This window comes from Chroicocephalus ridibundus, chromosome 12, assembly GCF_963924245.1.
Source record: "Chroicocephalus ridibundus chromosome 12, bChrRid1.1, whole genome shotgun sequence".
NCBI classification, from domain to species: domain Eukaryota; kingdom Metazoa; phylum Chordata; class Aves; order Charadriiformes; family Laridae; genus Chroicocephalus; species Chroicocephalus ridibundus.
Window position 1 is genome coordinate 17,610,315 of NC_086295.1, and position 17,109 is coordinate 17,627,423.

Consider the following 17,109-nt stretch of genomic DNA (forward strand, 5'->3'; position numbering starts at 1 on the left):
TGCCCCTGTCCCTGGGAGCTGGCGACGCGCTGGCATGGGGCAGCCTTGCCACCGGCGCTCTTCCCGAGGAGGCGGCGAGGTGGCCATCGCCGCCTGCCTGCTGAGCCGCTTTGGAGATGCTCTGGGGTGGGTGGGCAGCGGGGATGGCTCTCGGGGAGCAGCAGCAGTGACGCTGCCTGGGAGCAGGGCATGGTTTTCAGCCGGTTGGTGGCGGGTGGGCATTTCTGCTTGTGCTCCCGGGCGGCTCTCGTCAGGAGGAGGGAGATGAAGTGTGAGGGGGTCAAACCGAAACTGGGGAAGCTCTGGAATAGCTCCTTGCCACCTCCAAAGGCTGCGGGACTGCAGAGCTGTTGCCCTGGGCAGGCACAGGCAGGGCCCTGCATGGCCAAGGGCATCACAGAATCACAGACTGGTAGGGGTCGGAAGGGACCTCTGGAGATCACCCAGTCCAACCCCCTGCCAGAGCAGGGTCACCCAGAGCAGGTGGCACAGGAATGCGTCCAGGCGGGTTTGGAATGTCTCCAGAGACGGAGACTCCCCCACCTCTCTGGGCAGCCTGTGCCAGGGCTCTGCCACCCTCAAAGTCAAGAAGTTCCTCCTCATGTTTAGGTGGAACTTCCTATGGTCAAGTTTGTGCCCGTTGTGCCTCTTGTCCTGTCGCTGGGCACCACTGAGAAGAGCCTGGCCCCATCCTCCTGACACCCCCCCTTTCAGTATTTATAAGCGTTGATAAGGTCCCCCCTCAGCCGTCTTTTTTCCAGACTGAAGAGACCCAAATCCCTCAGCCTTTCTTCACAAGAGAGGTGTTCCAGTCACCTCAGCATCTTGGTAGCCCTTTGCTGTCCCCTCTCCAGCAGTTCCCTGTCCCTCTTGACCCGGGGAGCCCAGAACTGGACCCAGCACTCCAGAGGCGGCCTCCCCAGGGCAGAGCAGAGGGGGAGGATGACCTCCCCCCACCTGCTGGCCACACATCGATCGCCCTTGGCTTGTGGAGGGAAAAATGGGTGAGACTGGAGGGACCCGTGGGTGCCAAGGAAAGCAAAGAGATCCCCAGAGTGCCGAGCAGGTGGGGCATGGTCTGCTGAGAAGACAATGCCGGGGTGTCTGGGCTCAGCGATGGCACATGGCACGCCGCGGCTGATGCTGCCGGTGCCATCCCACGTGGGCCTTGGGGAGAGCAAACCGGGGGGGACGAGGGGTGGCTGGGGGTTGCGGTCTGCCCCCGCGCCTTCATCTGGCTGGGGGGTGGTGTCTGGGTGGCACTTTCGTCTGGAGAAGCGCAGGGTGTTTTTGCAAGGGCTGAATCACCGCCCTCCTGACCCACCGGTTGAGAGATCTTCGTTTGCACCTTAATGAGGTTGTGTGGAAGGGGCTTCTTGGCTTCCCAAGGTGTCTGCTACGAGGGGTTGCAGCAATTTATTCCTGAACCGGTTTATTCACCTGGGATGTGTCACTTGAAAAGGGTAGGAGTGAAACCTTCTGTAAAATGGCCCGAAATTGCCCGGGTCTTGCAAAACGACTGTGTGCCGCTGTGCGTGGTGGGAGCGGGGCAGCGGGGAGGAGGACGTGCTGCTTTCGCATCCTGGCAGGCTTGGAGGAGGAGGAGGCGCCTCAGCCCCGTCCCCCTCCCCAGGGACACAGCAGGGGTCACGCTCCTCTTCCCTGGTTTTTGCTGGGGCCAAAGGAGGGAGCGAGCTGGAAGGAGGGAGCGAGCTGGTCCCTCGGGACGGACTCTGCCCCGGCTGCTCTCGGCGCTGGCAGCTGAGCCGGGGAGGGGGCGAGTTGCCATCGCTGACTTGGGGGACAGCCCTGCCCTTTCCCTGTGAACTCGGTGGCTTCTTAACTTTGTGCTTTTTTTTTTGCCCTAACTTTCTCATGATTCATTTTTGACCCATGACACCGTGCCTCTGAGCCGCCGGGGGAGCCTGAGCCCGGCTCCCGCAGCGTAGTTTGGTGAAATAGGTTCAGGCTGCTTCGTTAACCCTGGAGCAGGGCGATGCCACCCTGGGCAGCGGGTCGTTGCCCATCTCCCGCAGGCGATGCCCGCGGAGGACGGGGTGGTTTGTGGCGGGGGAGGCACTTTTCTGCCCGTCAGCTGTGTTTGCAAAAGCCCAGCATCCTGCTCTGGGGTCAGATGTCTCCGCGCTGCCTGGCTCGCACATGATGAGCGAGCAGATGTCTGGGCTCTTGGCAACTGCTGACATAATGTAAATACATAATTGCCCCCAAACAGATTCAACACGTGTCAATTAAGTCTGAGCTAGCTGCAGGAGAGCAGCTTTGCCAGCCCTGTTCAGAGAGGTGGGGGAACTCCACGCCATGGACTTCTCCCATGTGGTGGGTCCCAAAGCTTGTGGAGGCGTTACGCAGGACACCCGCTCTCACGTGAGCGTATTGCCGTGGGATCATCTCAGCCTTGCTGCCTTTACTCTCATATTTTTCCCCACTTGACCCAATTCATCGCTTGGCAGCTCCAGCCTGGCCGTGGTGCCCCCTGTCGATGAAGAGCCACCGTCTGCTTCTCGTCGTGGTGCTCGGCGGCTGCTTCAGCCTGGAGCCTGGCTCCTTTTCCCCGGCTCAGCATCCCTCGGGAGCCTCCAGGTCAGGTCAGCGGCTGCAGAGCACGCCAACCCAACAGCCCAAGCTTGCCAGGCTTGCTTGGGGCTGGAAAGCAACCACCTCCCCTGACAAAGGTGTCTGGAGTAGCCATCAAAGCCTACGTTGATTTAAGACCTGCTGGTGAGGCAGGCTGGGGCCTGCCTTCAGGAAGGGACTGATCCAGACAGCCTTGATGAGACCTTCCTGCCCTCCATCGCCAGCCGGGCTGTGAGCTAGGCCTGTCATCTCTGCTGGAGGGACAGGAGCTGACGTGTCCTTGCAGTTTCACTGGGAGCAGCCTCTTGTGGTTAGTTGGTGGCGATCTCCTGCACCGGCAGGTTCAAACCTCGTTGCTCTTCCCTACCTGAAGGCAGGAGCTGTGGCAGGGCCGGTCCTGCCGACGCTGGGCTGGTGTGTGGTGGGCCAGCCTTGGTCTGGTTAGCAGGACAAGGCAGCGGAGCTTGGTGGGGGCGGCGCGAGGTCTGCTTGCAGGCTGGCGAGAGAGGCATCCAAGGTGAAGAGGGAACGCTCACGCTGTCCTTTGCCTTCCTAGTGTGACCTACTTGAGCTCCCACCATCCTGCTGGGCAGGAGAACATCCTGCGGTGTTGGTCTGACGTCTCCTTTCCAAACGCTTCTGGCAAGGGGGTGGGAGGGAGCAGGCTTGGAGGTGGGGGGAAAAGGGTGAGTTATGGGCAACGTGGCCGTGAGGCTACACGTGTCTGCAGTGGCGTGGCTGGACGCGGCGTGCGAGGCTCGGGGGTGGACGGAGCGACGATGTCTGCAAGCAGCCCGTGGTGGCAGGGAAGGCCAGCTGGCTGAGCTGGGTGGTGGTGGTGGAGGATGGGAGGGCAATGAAGCTTCTCCCAGCACCCCAGTGCCCTGCTGCTTCTGCGGTAGTCGAGTCCTGCCGCGCAGGGCGCTCGCGGGGTGCGGTGCCCATGCTCTTGTGCTTTAGTCCTGCCCGTTGGGTGCACGTTCAGGTGTTCGCTGGGCGGAGGAGCCGGGTCACCGGGAATTGGAGGATGCCTTTGGTGTGAGGCGAAGGGGGAACTGCTTTACTGTAAATGGAGAACATCAGAAGAGACTGCGATTGTCTGGAAAAAGACTCGGGTGCTAAAACACCCATCTGTGTGACTGATTTGAGGAGCAGAGAGAAAATAGCAGGATATGAGGAGGGAATGTAGAGAAAGGGCTTGAGACAAGCGTGTGGGCATGAGGGGTCTTAGAAAGCTGTGGTTACGCACCAGACGGCAAGTCTCAGTGCTGCGATCGCAAAGCCTTGCTGTCCTGGCTAACAGGGATCTTCAGGAGCCAGGCGGAGACGGGAGGTGAACACCCAGGTCCATCTGGCTACCAGGCAGCACAAGGGGCACGTGGACCTCACGGCACGGCCAAGGCCCTGATGGCAGGAGGAGGAGCCCAATGCTTTCCGTTTGGACCCAGCAGCGCTCAGTGCCCAGCAGCCCGTGCCTCTGTTAGCTGTTTGCTGCTCTTTGAGGGTTGAGCAGAGAGGACCTCCTGGGCCTGGTCCTGCAGGGACCTCCCTGGGCAGCTGCCTTTGCCTTGCTTCAGTGGCTCTGTAGACCTGCTGCTCTCTGAGGGCCTCCAGGTCATCGCTGGGAAGGCCCAAGGCTGGAATCTGATGGACCTGAAAAGGCACCGTCCCGTCAGGGTGGCCACCAGGTCCTTCTGGCTGAACGGTGGCCACAGGGGTTTGCTGTCCCTGGGCTGAGGGAGCTACCGCAGGTGTTGCCTTCTCCTCCCTGCGGGGCCGAGCTGCTGCTGGCACCGGCTCTCTGTGGGGCTGCTCCCGCGGAGGGGTCACGGTGGCCTGGGGACAGCAGGGAGCTGCGGAGCTTGGAGCAGCGGAAGGGCAGGAGCTCTGCCCTGGCTCCTCGGGACGGGGACAGCCACAGCCCAAAACAACAGGGCAGGAGGTTTGGTGAGACGCTGGAGAATACCCCTCGGATGCGACGAGGATAAAGCCCTGGCGCAGGCAGTGGTGCAGGGAGAGGAGTTTCCACCGCAGGAGACTATGAAAGGCGTGTTGAGCCAGTCGGGATGGAGCTGCTCCCCGCGTTGGGCCGAGTGGGATGAAATGACCTCTCGAAGCATCGCCTGCCCGCCGCAGCGGAGGGCTGCCGCCGCCTCCCCGGGCGCAGGGGCGGCGTGGGGACCTGAAGGAGGGCTGTCGGGAGCCAGCTCGCGGGGGGCCGTGGGGACCAGGGCTCCTGCGTCAGCCGCCTCTGGAGCCTCACCTCTGTGAGTCAGCGTTTCGCTGCCGATGATTCACAGCGGCGCTGCAAGACAGCCACGGGCTGGTGCAGGGCTGAAATTAATTGTCTGGAAGGAGGGCAGCGCGAGAGGAGGAGGGAGAGAAGATGTTTTCCCTCATCTTATCAGCGTTTCCCAAGCCTGGCTGCGAGGTACGCCAGCTCCGAGCTGGAGAGAGACGCGCTCTGCCTGCAAAGGGACCTCCACCTTCTGGTCCCTTCCCTGGCAGTGCCCGGGGTGCAGCGTTTGGCGCCCTGGCACCTTGAGGAGCCGGTGGCTGCATCCAGCCATCGTTGGCCCAACCCGAGAGCACAGTCCCCTGCTTGGCTCGACCTCCTGGTGTGCCACGTCCCCCCCCGGGACCCGACGGGGAGGTGGCGATGCCCTGCCGTCTCCCCGTGTGTGCATGGGCAGGCACCTCTGGTCCCGGCAACCCGCGCTGCGGGGCTCCTTGCCGAGCAGGTGTTTCTCTGAATTTCTGTAATTCAGATTAAAAGTGTGTGTGTGTGTGGGGGGGTCACCTCCCTTTTCCCGGGGGGAGGCGGGTTACTCCCCGCACATCTGGCCCAACTGTAAATCCGTTGAGCTATTCTGAACCAACTCGAGGACAAGGGACAAGTCCTCAAGTTATGCTTCCAGAATATTATTTGGGCATCTTTCCACGTCTTTTTCTGGGCTTGGATGCCCTCAACCCGAGACGTAAATTGTCGGTCCTGCTCACAGGTGTAATCCTCTCGGGAGGCTTGGCCCTGACTTCCATGCTGTAGCTCACAGCTGGGTCGGGGGCATCCTCAGCGCACACGTGTCCAGGGCGGCGCTTTCCAGCCTCTGATTTCCTTCTCCTGAAGGATTTTTGCAGACCAGGTGCCCTGCAGCAAGCCGAAGCCTGACGGCACTGGATATTTTTGGTTGCATTTTGCAAGTCATCGAGAGGTTTTCCATTTGTACTCAGTTCGGGTGTCCGTAGTGTCCGGACAGTCGGATGCCAAAGGACGGATTCTCCCCAGCTCTGCGGGGAGACAAATGCTGTTGCTTGCAAATATGTATTGGAGTGAGACTAGTGAAGTATTTTCTTCTTAGCAAAGCGGAGTGGAACCCGGTGAGAAAGGTTTTTCAAGGCCGTGAACGTCTTGCCATCCGTCTCCACCAAGGTAACCACGTGAAGGTTGTTTTCTGCTGCCGATGGGGAAGCGTCTGGCTGCCCACGCCGTGGTCCTTCTCAGCACGTGTAACCCAGGCTCCTGGTTGCTATTTCTGGCTCCTGCTCCAGCCCTGTGACTTCCTTAAGCTCCTTTGATACCTTGTCGGTCCTTCCGTGCGTCTGTGAAATGCTTCAGAGCGTGGAAATTTCCGAGTTCCCCGTTTTCCCCGCAGCAGCTGGAATCCAGCTATGCCGCGCGTATATTTTAGGACTCGGGCGTAGGAGCGGGCACTGCAGCGCCGGTCGCTGCGGTCACGGATGGGGACTGGCGTCATGGTGGCTTTGGGACCCGGACCTTCTGAAGTGACGGTGCGCGGCGCGTTTGACTGCACGGTGATGACGCTGCGTTAGTGTATGTAATACATACGTTATACATACATCCTGAATATAAAAGAGGCAGGGAATGCAGCCCGGGCAGAGCTCGTTGCTGCTGAAAGACAAACAGGGGACAGATAAGGAGTATTAAGCAGGAGGGAATGGGAGTAAATCCCTTCCCGAGAACTGGTTGTCTGGTGTGCGGGCGCTTCTCGCCTTGTGCCGCGGCGAAGCTGGGGCAGGGCCGAGGGGAGATGGCGCCCCAGGTCCTGGGGGTGCGACCTGGGGGGGAGCTGATGGGAGAGGAGATGGGGTCCGGGAGCACGTGGGGCTGGCGAAGGTGGCTGTGGGACAGCCCCGCTCCTGCTCCTCCAGCCTTGCTGACGTGGCCTGTCCCCTCCCTGCCTCCTCTGGGATGGGTGGGGGCCCCTCTCCTCCTTGGGTTCCCTTGGCTCCTGGAGGGTTCCCGACAAGGGGGACCCGGGGGACACGGCGTGTCCTGCGCTCTGGGGTGGCGGGAGGTGGCAGGACCCTGGTGTGGGCAGCGCGAGTCGGGGGGGTCTGGGCTGGGGCGCACCCCACAGTGCAGTGCAGTCCTGGGGCAGGACTGAGGTACCTTCTCCTTGGCCCCGCTTGAGCAGCCGGGACTAGTGGGAAGTGTCCCTGCCCAGGGCAGGGGGGTTGGAACTAGGGGATCATTACGGTCCCTTTCAACCCGAACCACTCTATGATTCTATGTATTTTTTTATTTTTTTTCTCCACAGTAGCCCCAGATCTGCCCTCATGGCCCGAGTTCCCCGCAGTGTTCCACGGTGTCCCACGGTGCCCTCTGTGTGGAAGGTCAGAGCTGATGATGGAAGCCCATGTGCTGCCCCCACCCCACGGCGGCTCCAAGCCGACTTGCTTTTCCTTCTCCCCACCCTCCGTCATCCCTCTTCCGTCCCTTCCGGCTTTTAAAACATTTATCTCTTATCTTTGATAATTGCCTGCAAGGCATGAACGTCACCAAGGCCTCAGAGCCTTGGAAAAAACTAAAAACCTCTTTTCTCTCCTGCCTGGGCACCTGCAGAGGGTGCGTGTCCTTCTCTGTGGCAGCCTGCGAAGCCGCCGCATCCTGGGCATCGGGGGTGCTGGGGGAGGGAGGAGGGGGGGGATATTTTGGTGCGTAGGACAGGGTTCCTCCTCCTCTGCCCGCTCCTGGTTGGAGCTGCGGGTCTTCACCAGTGGACAGGCTGCTCCCCACTTCGCTCCTGCCTCCTCCGGTGGGTCGGTGCCCCCCGACCCGGCTCGTTAGCGGGAGATTGAACCCCGGGATGCGTCGGGGTGGGGCGTGCTGCGCGTGCTCTTGTGGTTTAGTCTTAATTGGCGACGCTCTGGGGTTTCTTAGGGTCCCGATCCTGCTTCAGTCTGCTGTCACCGGCGGGGACGTGGTGCGGGGCTGCGCAGCCGCCAGGGTGCCGTGGGTCCCCTCTGCCGGCCACGCGTTCCTCGTGGCTGGGAGAGCGTGGGATGGGGAGAAACCAGAGCGAAGCCTGTGCTGGTGTTCTTCAAGGTATTCAGAAAGCGTGAGCCAGGCACCCCGGAAGCGCGGGAATTGGGTTAAAACCCACCAATATTCTTGCAACAGCCCTTCCAGCGCTTGCTTCAGCCTGTGCGAACCTCCGAGGGAGGTGCCGAGCTCTTTTGTTGCTACTGTGAGGACAGAGCTGAACAGGCAGTGACAGGGACAAGTGGTTCCAGTGGGGTGTCTCGGGAGAAGACCGTGTGGGGCATGGCCCAGGTGTGCCGCGCCACAGCCCCTGGCCCCCCGAATCCTCCCTCCTGCTCGGGCTGTGGGGGGCAGCAGGGGGTGGGCACGGTGTCCCCCACCCAGGGCGACCGGCCGCGGGGTGCCTGCGGATGCCTCTGGTGGCTGGAGGTTACAAGTAATGATTGGTTCTTGGATTTAAAGCCCCCTGAGGATTTATGTTGTGTTTTGTCCTATGCCCGTCCCTCTCCGGGGGCGGCAGCTGGGTGCAGGGGGGTGGTTGCAGGGTGAGGCCCGTCCCAAACACCTACAGCCCCCTCGGGGTGGGAGTCAGGCAGAGAGCATTGCTGTGGCGGCTGTGTGACCAAGCCCTGTGTGCCTCAGTTTCCCCTGCTAGGAGCCGGGCAAGCTCCCAGCTGTGGAGGAGGCCACCCCCGCTCCCCGCCTGAGCCTCCTGGTGTGATGGGCGCCGTGTCCCCCTGCTCCCGGTGTGCGGGCTCAGGGCTGGGGTGGGGACAGACCCCACGGTGGGGCAGCCCTGGGGGACACAGCCCAGGGAGGAAGGTGCTTTCAGCCCTGGCACGGAGCAAAGGGCTGGTGCTGCAGAAGCGCTTGGCGAGTCCCGACCCCTGCAGCCCCACAGGCCCCTTCCCCAGCAGGGAAAGCCATCGTGGCCACCCCGGCTGCACCCCCCCAGCGCTCCCCTCCATCCCTGCGGGCAGGCGCAGCAAAGGTGGTCCTCCGCGAGCCTTCCTTACGTGAGGTGCTTCTTAGGTTTCTAAATGCGAGTTTGGGTGAAATGGAATTTTTCCAGTATTTCCAGGGCAGGGTTTGGCTTTGTCAGCCCTGGTTTGGGTGTCCCACCCCCGCAAGGTTAATTCCTACCAAATCAATCAGAAACATTTTGATGCTCGAAATCATCAGAGGCGATCTCTGGGACTGAAGGAAACCTTGAACCAGCTTGTGGATAGAGCTGCTCCATGCAGGAAGACCTCCCTGTCTTCCTCCGGGTTTGCAAACGCCTCCGAGAGGCAGCCGGCTTTGCCAGGCTGGTGGGGGGAGGATAAGACCGGTGCCCCTCTGCCCCCACAGCATTCTCCGCTGGGATCTAAGGACTGTGACGCTGAACTGAAACCTAAGCCCAGCTTTGCCCTGACCCCTTCTAAGAGTTGAGCTGTGCCCCACCGTGGTCAGAGGGAGCTGGCTCCGCTTCGGTGCCCGAGTCACCAAATCGCGCTTCGGGTGGCAGTGGGGAATGCAAACGGTCGCCTCCTGTGCCGGGTGGGATCGCCAGGACACGAGGGAACCGTGCCAGGGGGTCAGCAGGGGTGGTGGGGGCAAGGAGGGACTCGCCAGCAACCACCGCCTTTGCAGGAGCTTGGCTCAGTGGCATGGCTCAGTGCGTGCTTTGGGGGGACACTTCTGGGGTGAGCGGGTCCCCAAGCTGCTCGCTCCCCCGGGAGGGTCTTGATGTGGTGGTTTTGGTGGGTGAGGAGGTGCAGGATCAGGCCCAGCCCATGGGTCACATCTCCGAGGGATGACCCAGGCGTGGGTTGCCCGGTGGCACCGTGGCTCTTCTCTGGGGTGGTACCGCGTGGCCGACGTCTTTCTGCTGGCCCCAACCCTGTGCTGAAACGCACATGGAGGTCTCGGGCGCTGCCGGGACTCTGCCATCACCTCCCTTTTAAAGGGAAAAATGTGCCATGGCGAGTTGGCCTGTGCCACCCTGTGGAGCTCGTCCATGGGGCAGCTTCCCCCTGCTCCCAGCAGCACGTGCCATCCTTGGCCGCTGCCAGGGCTTCCTGCCAAGAGGACGGAGCCAGGCTCTTCTCAGCCTTGGGACAGGACCAGAGGCCATGGGCACAAACGGAGGGTCCCTCTGAACATCAAGAAATGTTTTTCCGCTGTCAGGGTGACGGAGCACTGGCACAGGGTGCACAGGGAGGTGGTGGAGGCTCCATCCGTGGAGATACTCAAAAGGCTCCTGGACACGGTGCTGGGCAGCTGGCTCTGGGCGGCCCTGATGGAGCAAGGGGCTGGACAAGGTGAACTCTGGAGGTGCCTCCAACCTCAACCACCCTGTGATTCAGTCCTCAGGCACAGCGTGGTGGCCTCTAGCGTGGGCAGCGTGAAGGGGTTCAGCAGAGCGCAGTGGGGTCCTCGATGGGGTGCAAGTGCAGGCACTGATGCCACAGGGACCAAGGCACCAGCAGGACCCTCTTGGAAACCCATTGCTGTTCAGTGCGTCCCGTGGGTCTCACCAGCGGCAGATTTTGGAGCCAGGGACAAGGGCGTTTGCAGAGGCACCTCCATCCCCGCTAGGGTGTAGCGGGCGCAGAAGGTCCCTTCCAGCCCGGCCCCCTGGGGCCCGAGCGCCTCCGGCTGGGTGCATCACTGCTTCTTGCCAGGCATGGAGGGAAGATCCTTTCTGCTCTTGTTTTCCCTAGGCTGCCTTCTGGAGGTGGCACAGGGATGTTTCATGGGGCTCAGCGCTGATCAGAGAGGGAGGACATCCCATGGACATCGCCTGCCCCCCACCCAGGCTGGCTCGCTCACTGCCCAGGGGTGAGCAGGCGTGGGACAGTGGCAGCTCCTGCTGCCTTCCTCCTGCTTCGGGCAGCGCTCCCCAGGCCCGGGGTGTTTGGCTGAGCCGGGGGGTTGCGCGTGACATGATAAATTAGGTCTTTCCCATCACGTGTCAGGTCCGATCTGAGGCATGGCTCGGGTCTCGGGGTCTTTGTCTGCCGCCGTCTCTCCCTTTCCCCTCCTTTTCCTGTCTGTGTTTCGTCTCCTCTCGCAGCTCTGGGCTGACGTTTCCCCCCGCTTTCTGTGTCTCCTCCTCCTTGTTCCTGTGGCGGCTCCGCACAAGGAGGTTGTGCAGCTGTGGGCGCTCAGAGATGGGTGACGCCAGCCCTGGCGACCGTGGGAGGGGTGCAGAGCAGCCGAGAGCTGGTGGCCCCTGGCCCCACACCTCCACGACCGCAATCCCCAGCAACGCTCGTGGGCACTGCGCTGCCCGGGCTGGGGTGTCGGGTGAGGGTGCAAACGGACTGGGCGAGGATTTTGGAAGTGGGGGGGGGCTTGCTGGGAACTGGGGGATGACTGGTCCTCCCTCGCCGCAGGCTTCTGCATTTTGCTCGACAGAGACCCCCTGCCCCGCCATGGCTGCCCCGCTCCCACGGCTCAGGAGTCCCTGTGCGCGGAATTCCCATGGCGTGCGCCAGCCTGGCCGAGCGGTGCCTGGCTCCGCTGGGGGCTCGTGGCAGGGGGAATGTCAAGGGTGCAGCCAGGTCCCTGCCCTGCCGGTTCCCCCAGGGCTGATGTTCATGTTTGGGGGGGTGACCCGTGAGCATCCCAACCCACGGGTACCATTTGGGGAACTCATCCTGGTGGGCAGTTGGGGCTGAGCGCGGGGTTTTGTTCCTCTGCATCCAGCGTGGTCAGGCTCTGCGTGGCCTTTGGGCTCCTGGTGGCTTGGCACGCTCTGGAGTTTTCATCCATTATGTGTCCAAACTGGTGGGGGCTACCTGAGCACTGCTCCCCCCGGCAGCCCGCCCAGCCGTAGCCAGCCCTGCCTGCCCGGGAATGGGGTGCTGGGCACCCGCTGCCATCCTGCAGCCGCTCTGCCGCTGCCCCCCGCCTCTTCTCTGGGGTTTCCCACCGCGCACCGAAGGCAGGATCCGTCCCTCCGCTGGTGGTGCGGGTGCTCTGCTTTATGGGCGCTTCGGGCTGTTGCGTTTCCGGGGGTACGAGGCACCTTTGTGGTGCCCCAGCCCCGATGTTTGCTCCTTGGTATTGTCCCTTCCGGGGGACAAGGGGGGGACAAGGAGGGGACAAGGACCCACGTGCCCTTGTAGGCAGGGATGTGCTGGGTGTCACGCTCCGCACTTCGCTGCGGACAGAGGCCATGAAAGAGCTTCTGTTCAGCTCTCGCTGCTGGTACGTCTCCAGGCTGAGTGGTGCAAGTGGGGCGCTTGGGTGCCTGCTTTGGAGGCAGCGCGGTGTTTGCTGCCCTAGGACCCACTGACGAGATGGGATGGGGGGGCGGGGGGTGATGCAGGAAAGTGCCGGCTTGACTCGGGATGAAGGTCTAGAGTGGGTCCAGCTCCTTGCTGAGCAGCCAGCTCAGGAGCCGAGTTCTCCTTCCCTGCCAGTGCGTGTATGGGGAAGGATCCTGGCAGATCGGCAGCCTGCGCCGGCTCTCCGGTGCCTGGCCCGGGATGAGTCAAGTGTTTGCAGGCAAGGAGAGGCTGGGGGGCGGACGGGGCTGGCACCAGCACCCACGTGGCACCCTCCCACCAAGCCAAGAGGCTGCGGTGAGGGCACAGAGCTGCTGGCGAGGGCGGGGGGAGCCCAGCGGTGGGATGGGAAGGCAGCCCAGTTCCCAGCTCGGCTGCGGCTGCGGTACGCATCAATCACTGCGCGGGGGTGTTGGGGTTGGGGAAGAGACGGCTCTGCAGAAAGCGCTGCCTTGGCCGCGGCGGCAGCCTGGCAGCGACGAGCTGCGCTGGAGGCATGGGGACCTGGCACCAAGGTAGGACTGGCCCCGCCGTGGAGGAGACAACTACACGGGATGCCCTGCGGCGCTGCTGGCTGCCCGAGGGATGCCCTGGGCTTTAGCCAGCAGCGGGTGCCCCGAGCAGGGAGCACGAGCCTGGGTGAGATGCGGGTCCTGGAGCCTGGGGAGGGGGGCGGGGGGGTGTGGGGGGGAAAGACAGAGAGGGCACTTTTCCAGCTGGGGAACGGTTTGGGGCAGTGCAGATCTCTGCCCCTGCCAGCCCCGTGTGAGGAGGAGCGATGTGCTGTCTCCAGGAGCCGGGGACACCCTGTGTTTCTGATCCGCATCCCCCCCCCACCCCCCCCCCAGCCTTCACCATAAACAGGGGGCGGCTCGTATGGTGTTTTGGCCTTGCTGCAGAGCAGCACCGGGGAGCTCTCTGGGCTGCCCGCTGCGCTGCGGAGGGATTTGGGGATTTGCTTGTCCCCCGGTGCCAGAGGGTGGGTGGCAGGGGAGGCTCAGGGGTGCTGCGTGCTGCCGGGGCTTCGGGCACCGCTTTCCTTGTTCGCTTCTTATGTGTCCCGTGAGGATTCCCAGGACTCCCCGCTGGGGCTGCTCTCGTGGTTCCAGGATGGCTGCAAGGCACTGGCCTGTGCCGTCCTGCCCGTCCCCGGCCCGCTCAACCCCCATGGCAGGGCTGCTGGGTGCCACAGCCCTGGGGAGCTCCTCCGTTGTTCCTTGGGGGCTGGCGAGTACCTGGACCTCCCCCCCAACCCCGGGCCTGGTGTCTCGCAGCCGTGGCCACCCCCGCAGGGTTGCTCCCTGTGCCCGGCTTGCTCCCCGTCTCTCTCCGGCCATCTGTCCCGCAGCACGGTGGTGGGTTTGGCTGCCAGGATCAGCCCCACGGAACCCTTGGCAGCTGCCGGAATGCAGTGGCGAGGGAGGAGGGCACTTGGTTGTCACCCAGCTCTGTGCACCCCGGGGAGATGTGTTTGGTCACTCGGCACGGGGCTTTGCACAGAGCCTTGGGCCTGTTCATGTCCGTGATGCTTCAGAAGAGAAGCATCGTGGACGGGGCAGTGTCCTCAGCAGGGAGCGAGGAGGGAAAAGCAGAGCCCAGGAGCAAAGGGGGATGCTCGGCCGCGAAGAAACCAGCCCAGCAGCAGGGAGTGAATGGGCAGGGGCAAGGGGAAAGCAGGCTCGGGCGAAACTCCGTTTGGAGGTGGCAGGGAGGGAAGGAAAGGCTCTGGGAGGGGAGCACTGCGGAAGCTGGAGCTGGGATGCGCTGGGGAAGTGCGGGGGCAGAGCGTCTGGGAAAGCCGTGAAGCCACACTCCAGCTTGGAGGGGGAAGAGGAAAACACCAAGGGAAGGAGGAGCAGGCAGGGAGATGATGGGAGGAGATTATAAGCATGACAAGCAGGTCTCCCTCGGATCCCGCTGAGGCTTTCTCTGCAGTCACCGTTCCCACGTGCCTGTTTGGGTAGCCTGGAGCTCCGACTGGCTCCAGCCGTTTCACCTGCTCTTTGCCCTGAGGAGAATATCCCCCAGCCCATTTTGGGTCCAGCCGCAGCAGAAGTGAGCCAGCCCTTGCTGAAAACCGGGGTTGTGCTTGGCACGTGGCAGTGGGGACCGTGGGTGCGGAGGAACCCTTCAGCCAGCGCCCGGCACGGAGGAGGGGGCCGGAGATGGTGCCCGCTGCCCGGGCAGCTGCCGGCGTCGGCACGGAGCTGCTCTGGCCCTGGGTTCGCTCCCGAGGGGACATCCGTGAGCAAGGCTGGGTGCCGGGAAGGGCTGGGACAGCCCCCATAGGCTGCCTGCCCTGCAGGATGGGGTCCTGCTCCTGCTGTGGGTAATAATTAGAAACAAACTAAATGATTTTGGGAGAGCGTTTCCACTAGTCTCGATGGAGCTCGCTGCAGTTGTGGTCTAAACCTGCTGTAAAAGTTTTGTGATGGCAAATACATCCGTCAGATTGTCCCTTTGGCAGCATGCTGGGACCCACCTTCTTTCTCGACCCGTTGCCCCCCACATCGGGGTCTCCTGGGGCAGCAGGAGCTGAGTTTTGTGTCTGGAAGATGCTGGGTGAGGGCAAGCGCTCCGCACCACCAGCTTCTCGCTGGCTGAAAGTGGGCTTTCTGCCTTTAAATCGGGGGTAGGTCCTGTGTAAGGCACAGAAACGCTTCCATAATCAACATCTTTTGAAGCTCTTGGGTGCTGTAGGAAAAGTCCACGGGGAAAAAAGTCGAGCTCCCACAGGGGGGGCAGAAGGGGCTGGGACAGGTCGCACCGGCTGCCTCCCCGTGAGTGCTGCTCCGGTCCCTACGGAGGTCCTGCAGGTGTCCCCAGGGCGCTGAGCACCCCGAGCCGGGCAGAGGGAACGGTTGGGGTGCTGGTGGCCGTGCCAGCCTTGGTGGCCTTCTCCCATGGCTGGGCCTGCAGCAGCCCTGGGTGCAGGTGGCCGGGCTGCGGTGAAGGGTGGCAGCGTCCCACTGCTGGCCCGAGCCCTGGGGCTGGGTGCCGCCGGGCAGAGGCTGACCCTGGGTGCCCAGCCAAGGTCTGAGCCCCCCCGGCCCCACTGCCACAGGAGAAGCAGCGTCGGGGCGAGGGGCAGTGCTGCGGGTGCTCCCCACCTCTCTGCTGGGCTCCACCACGGGCAGAGGAGCCCAGGAAACAGCACTGCCCACATGGATGGGCTGAGAGAGTTGGGGGGGGTTCAGCCTGGAGAAGAGAAGGCTCCGAGGAGACCTTAGAGCCCCTTCCATTAGGGGGGATTAGGGGACCCGAACACCTCTCTGATGAAGAAAGGCTGAGGGATTTGGGTCTCTTCCGTCTGGAAAAAAGACGGCTGAGGGGGGACCTTATCAACACTTATAAATACTGAAAGGGGGGGTGTCAGGAGGATGGGGCCAGGCTCTTCTCAGTGGTGCCCAGCGACAGGACAAGAGGTAATGGGCACAAACTTGACCATAGGAAGTTCCACCTAAACATGAGGAGGAACTTCTTGACTTTGAGGGTGGCAGAGCCCTGGCACAGGCTGCCCAGAGAGGTGGGGTCTCTGGGGTCTCTGTCTCTGGAGACATTCCAAACCCGCCTGGAGGCGTTCCTGTGCCACCTGCTCTGGGTGACCCTGCTCTGGCAGGGGGGGTGGGCTGGGTGATCTCCAGAGATCCCTTCCAACCCTATGACTCTATGATTCCAGTCCCTAAAGGGGCTCCAGGAGAGATGGGGAGGGACTCTGGATCAGGGAGGGGAGCCATGGGATGAGGGGGAACGGTTTTAAACTAAGAGGGTAGATTTAGATGAGGTATCAGGAGGAAATTCTTTGCTGTGAGGGTGGTGAGCCCCTGGCCCAGGCTGCCCAGAGAAGCTGTGGGTGCCCCATCCCTGGACGGGTTCAAGGCCAGGTTGGACGGGGCTGGGAGCAGCCTGGGCTGGTGGGAGGTGTCCCTGCCCAGGGCAGGGGGTGGCACTGGATGGTCTTTAAGGTCCCTTCCAACTCTGATTCTATGACGTGGCACCAACACCCCACCGGCTCCTGAATGCGGCCGTTGTGGCTGTGCTCGGGAGTGTGGTGGTGCCAAGCATGGCCCGCCCCTCGCCTGCACAGCCTGTGCCAGGGCCGTGCGCATCTGCAGGGCTGGGCTGCAGCCGTGCTGCGTCTAGGTGTTGCTGGCTTCCCTGCCGGCCCCGTGTCCCTCGGGACATCTCCCGGACCCTTTTATCCCGGCAGTGAGTTTGCCCTGGGGGTTTGCAGACCCCTTTGCCGGGGCTTCGCCACCCCGGTGCTCCCGCGTGGTGCTCTCATCTCCTTCAGGCTCCCTGGGTCAGGCTCCTTGTCCATCATCACAAGGTTTGAACTGGAGCTTAATATGCAAAAGTAGGTCTGGCTGAGAGAGATGGGATGAATTCCCAGCCTGCCGTCCTTAAAGAGCCCTCATCAGTTCCTCAGGGATTGGTGCTTCCCCGTGCAGGGGAAGAAGTAGTTTGGAAGAAAATTTAGAAACCTGGAGTGAAAAACTCAGCGCGTTTTTGGCCCAAAGTGCCGGTTGTCATTTTTAGAGGTTTCACATCAATTAAAAAATTCGCACGCTGAGATCCAAACGGAAGCGCTTGGGAACGGTCACATAGGGACCGGAGCTAGAAGCGTGCCACCGCTTGAATCTGCAGTGGAAAAACAGCAGATCTGTTTCCTCTGCAGAAAAAATAAACCACTGGTGACCTTTGAAATCTTCTCGTGCCCTCGGCCGAGCCCTGGGGTCTGTTAGGAGAAGCTGAGCTGATGTTTCTCAGGGGCTGGTGGCAGGTTGTCCTGCCTGTTCCGGCCAGGAGAGCGTGGCCCTGGGGCAGGGGGGTGAAATCCTGGCTCTTTTGGTGTCACCCAGGTCCCCCCCGCGGTGACCACACAGCGCTTGCACAGCCGGGAGAGGGCTGCTCTCCCGGGCAGGCTGACTCGCTCCGTCTCCTCCGTCCGTC

General features: G+C 62.4%; 1 protein-coding gene across 17 annotated transcripts in view; it reads left to right on the forward strand.

The window, feature by feature from the left end:
- Window positions 1-17,109, forward strand: part of EPB41L1 (erythrocyte membrane protein band 4.1 like 1) — a 70,943-nt gene that overhangs the window by 20,127 nt on the left and 33,707 nt on the right. Inside the window, exon 3 of one of the 17 annotated variants that reach the window (XM_063350392.1) lies at window positions 7,155-7,230. The exons of 15 other annotated variants lie outside the window; for them this stretch is intronic. The gene's annotated coding sequence lies outside the window, so the exon portion shown is untranslated. Of the gene's footprint in view, window positions 1-7,154; window positions 7,231-12,559; window positions 12,672-17,109 lie in introns of those variants that run through there. One more of the 17 variants, XM_063350395.1, reaches the window with a different exon arrangement.